The sequence below is a fragment of the Clinocottus analis genome, unplaced genomic scaffold, assembly GCF_023055335.1.
Source record: "Clinocottus analis isolate CAN_PGR_092001 unplaced genomic scaffold, fCliAna1.0.p SCAF_12, whole genome shotgun sequence".
Lineage (NCBI taxonomy): Eukaryota > Metazoa > Chordata > Actinopteri > Perciformes > Cottidae > Clinocottus > Clinocottus analis.
In genome coordinates, this window is record NW_027175843.1 from 18,511,905 (window position 1) to 18,516,544 (window position 4,640).

The window sequence follows — 4,640 nt, forward strand, 5'->3', positions numbered from 1 at the left end:
GCCATATTTAAAGTTTATTTGAAGAATGTTTCAATGAATTTACTTTTTATTTATTATTTTATCTACAACTCAAAATAACCGACGTACTTATTAGTGTATTTAACACAAGATGGTTTAAACAGTGAAAATATTTTATTTATTTGTAGTCAACATGACAACGAAAATAGTATTAAATATATATATATATGTTTAATTTGGCCTTATTTCAGCATGAGATATGACTTAAAGTAAGTGGAACATATTTAGGTCTGAAGGGGTTGATGACAGCATGAAAATGATGAGGCAAGTTTGAGTTTAATCATAAAACATAACCTATCTCTGCCAAGTTTAAATGAATATAACAAAATGGTCACAATAACCTCTGCAACAGCTGGAAGGAGTGCACATCTGCCGTTTCCTTTATTTTCACTCCGCTGCAGGGTAAATATTACACTCACTACGTGCTGCTCTCCACCCATTAGAGGTATTTTAGGAAGTGGTGCATTATTTAAAGGATTTATTGGCTGCATATTTGGTATCAGGATCATATTTCCCGCTGCCCTTTCATGATTTCGCAGCCGCTTCCATTCAGCACCGAGAGGCTCGACCCGTTCATGTTCAAGCATTTCTCTCTCAGCCAATCACAGATCACCTCATGGCCCTAGTATGTGTGACAATAAGCTAAGTTCAAACCTCTGTTTTTACAAAAACACTGTGCAAAAGGCTCATTCTCCTGCTTTCTTTTGTGCCCTCCTCCTCTTCCTCCTCCTCCTCTTCCTCTCGGGACTTCCCTCCCTCCCTCTCCTCCTGCAGTCCCTTATCTTTGACGAGGTGGACCTGTCGGATGCCAGCGTTGCAGAGTCCAGCACGAAGAATGTCAACAACAGCTTCACAGTGAGTGCATCTCTGCAGCCTTCCCCCCACCCGAACACTGACGCAGCGCGTCCAGCGAGGGGAGGGAGCCGCGGGCTCGATCCCCACGCCGCTGTAGTGCAACGATATGATGAAGATATTCAGGAATTTTTATTTTAATATATATTTTGTGTGTTTTAGTGAAGGTGGCATGGCCTGAGACTCAGAGTCGAAGTGAGAGACAGCAGATTGGTTTTCTGGTGGTCACGTAAAACCAGTAAAAGCATCAAAACGCAGAAGAAAACAAGATTTAAAACATAATTGAGTCATAGTAGAATCAAAGTTTCAGTGCAGTTTGAGAAATGAAATGCAGCGGTGACGTGCAGAAATTGATAGTTTTGAATCTGGTTCAATTAAAGGCAGTAGCAGAGAGACAACTCTTTAACCTGGGAGAAATGATTTCACCATTTTTGGAGAAATTGACTTGTTTCCTTTCCGGGCATGGAGATGAAGAGCTCCTCACCGGCCTCGCGCCCGACCGTCAAAATCAGGAAGCGGACCGACGCTATTCTAGCGCATCTTCTCTCCCGGCGGTGCGCCTCACGTGTCGTCACGTTGTGGGAAAAAAAAAACAAAGTGGCGCCGCTCGCGAACGCTTAAAGCCGGGAGAAGAACGAGCCGGGCGAGCGCGTGTGGGAGGTGGAGGGAAACGAGTATAATGAGCAACGAGGACGAGAAAAAACCGACAGCGAGGGAGCGAGTGCTACCCTGTCCTTCTCTATAAATGTCTCTCCCAGGGTGTTGCTATAAAAAGAAAGCAGGGGGGGGAGGCAGCAGAACAGAGCCCAGAGGAGAGCACGCCGCTATTTATAGCAGCGCCTTCAAACGCTTCACTGAGTGCCTGCGATGGCTTAGCGTCTGCCATATTCATAAATAAGATTACCGCGGGCCCGCTGCATGTGTCTGTGCCATGTGCGTGCAGTCGTGACTGCGGCGTGTGCTTTTAAAAAAAAAAAGTATTTGTTCGCGCCAGGGTTGATAAAAGGTTCGGCGATGCTCTCATGAGCGTCAGCATCCCACTGAGACGGTGAGAGGAAGGGGATAGGAGGGAGACGAGGGAAGGAGGGGAGGATCCAGGTACAAAAAGGAAGTAAAGGCTCAATCTAGCGGAGAGAAATGATCTGTATGGAGGTGGAAGAAGGGCACGACGAAAGTATATTGGATGGATGATTGATGGGGAGCGACTGCAGAGCGGTTTGAGATGGCGAAGGAGAAAGTTACGGCGAGCAGTGGAGGAAATCCTGGAGTGATGTCACGCCGCCGCTGACTGCACTCGCACACATGCTCCCCCCCGCCTCCCGGGGTGAAAAAGAGGAGGAGAGAAGGTAGTGAGAGAGAGAGAGAGAGAGAGAGAGAGAGAGAGAGAGAGAGAGAGAGTTGCGGGAGAGGGAAGACGGATGCAGAGGGAACGAGGGAGAGATGGAGAGGAAATGAAGACAGGAGAGGCGGCACCGAGCGAGAGGCAGCGCTGAAACATTAAAAAAACAAAAGGTAACGCGGCGGCGGCACACACACACACACACACACACACACGCACACACACACACGCACAAATCTCCGTGATGCATCGACCCAGACGCAGTCATGCACACAGACAGGGGGAGACCGGACTTTGTCGCACGGGTTCTGTGATCACAACCGAGGGAGAGACGGAAGGGAAGAGGGGGAGAGAGAGAGAGAGAGGGAGAGAGAAAGAGAGAGAGAGACAAACGGAGAGAACAAGAGAGAGACCACTGCAGAGGTCGCGTTGTAGGGCTTCGCTCTGACTGTACAGAGCCTGTACCGCCTCTCTGCCTCTCTCTCTCTCTCTCTCTCTCTCTCTCTCTCTCTCTCTCTCTCTCTCTCTCTCTCTCTCTCTCTCTCTCTCTCTGTCTGTCTCTCCGTCCGTCTGTGTGTCCGTCGCCCTCTGAGGAGGAGTGACGCTGCCGGCGTCCTCCATCCAGGTCGGTGCTACTTGGTCGGATGGGTTGAGTCGTGCCAGAGAGAAGATTGTTGTCTGCAGATGTCGCCTCGGTGTGTGTAACGTGCCCGCTGTGTGTAACATGCCCGGTGTGTGTAACGTGCTCGGTGTGTGTAACGTGCTCGGTGTGTGTAACGTGCTCGGTGTGTGTAACGTGCTCGGTGTGTGTAACGTGCCCGGTGTGTGTAACGTGCCCGGTGTGTGTAACGTGCCCGGTGTGTGTAACGTGCTCGGTGTGTGTAACGTGCTCGGTGTGTGTAACGTGCCCGGTGTGTGTAGCGTGCCCGGTGTGTGTAACGTGCCCGGTGTGTGTAACGTGCTCGGTGTGTGTTTTCAGAGTGGGTTTCTAAGGGGAGGAAGAGGCGGGGAAAATACTTAAATAATAGAGCAGTTATTCTTAAAGTGTAGGGAAAGTTTTCAACTTCTACGTTGGAATTATCATTATTTTTATATATATATATATATATATATATATATATATATATATATATATATATATATATATATATATATATATATATACATATATATTTCAACAATAACAACAATGTTATTTACATGTTTGCTGTATTTCCGTTGCATCAACATTATTTAACCGGCTACATTACATTATTCAAGCATTATTATTGCCCGGCATCAGGATCCTCTGGATGAGGAAGGTAATAACTTCCCTCCTTTCCTCCGGCGCTTTGCTCGGTGCAGACATGCAGCTGCTGTAAATACACCAGCAACTATGTGCCCAGTTCTCCATATTCTGTATTTATTAACGGAACAGGGGAAATAAAGATAGACGTTGTTGTGCAGGAGTAACAAATGCAGCGGGTGTGATGCTGAAAGGATCTTTTTTCATTTCCAAGCTAAAGCTACTCAACAAACACGGATGAAAACACCTGTGCAATGTGGGCGTGCATGGATTATTCATGACTGCGTCGGCACATAGATCTGAAACTATACGTGTGTGTGTGTGTGTGTGTGTGTGTGTGTGTGTGTGTGTGCATTGAGATAAACTGCAGCGCTCGGCTGTTGTTTCATCGGCGTGAATATCCGACGAGGCGGTGCGGCCGCCAGGGAGCACCTTGAGGTGCACGTGATGGAGAGCTCAGCCCGGAAACCATGAACTCCTCACAGACTCTCCGCGGGGACGCTCGCCGCTTATTGGATTTGGCTCGCTTTATTTTACCCGCCACTCGAAAATCCATGAAAAGAGAAACTCGTGGAAACTGGAATGGAGTCGGGGGGCGAAGCCGCCGCGTTGTTTTGATGTTAAAACCGCCCGAGAGCAGCTGTGACGCCTCCACCTCCTCCGCTATTGTGCTGCGGGTCTCGGTGGGATGCTGTTCACCACTGTCTCCAACCCTCTGTGTGTGTGTGTCTGTGTGTGTGTGTGTGTGTGTGTGTGTGTGTAAACAGTGGCGGGTGTCCCTCATTATCAGTTCATCTTTTGACGGTTTGCCTCTCCACTAAAACAAAGCGCTGATGAGGCTTATAATTACATGTTCTCATCATTGAGAGAAGAGGATGTTGATCAAAGAGGCCACTTGTCATTACACACGCACGCACACACACACACACACACACACACACACACACACACACACACATCTGATATATTCAGCTCTGAAGGTCAGTCATCAAGGGAGGTTTTCCACACTTGAGGGATGCCTCGAGCCATTTTTGGAAACAGACGTTCTGTTTCCCCTGGCAACCAATCTTATCACTACCCCGTTCGAGACACGACACACACACACACACACACACACACACACACACACAGGAACACACACACACG

The 4,640-nt window shown here is 48.1% G+C and overlaps 1 protein-coding gene across 5 annotated transcripts in view; it reads left to right on the plus strand.

The window, feature by feature from the left end:
• Positions 1-227: 227 nt before the first annotated feature.
• The window catches only part of dgkh (diacylglycerol kinase, eta), a 37,616-nt gene continuing 33,203 nt past the window's right edge, over positions 228-4,640 (plus strand). For 2 of the 5 annotated variants that reach the window (XM_068572656.1, XM_068572655.1), the window contains exon 1: positions 228-873. The gene's annotated coding sequence lies outside the window, so the exon portion shown is untranslated. Of the gene's footprint in view, positions 874-1,951; positions 2,383-4,640 lie in introns of those variants that run through there. The other 3 variants (XM_068572653.1, XM_068572651.1, XM_068572652.1) reach the window with 2 other exon arrangements.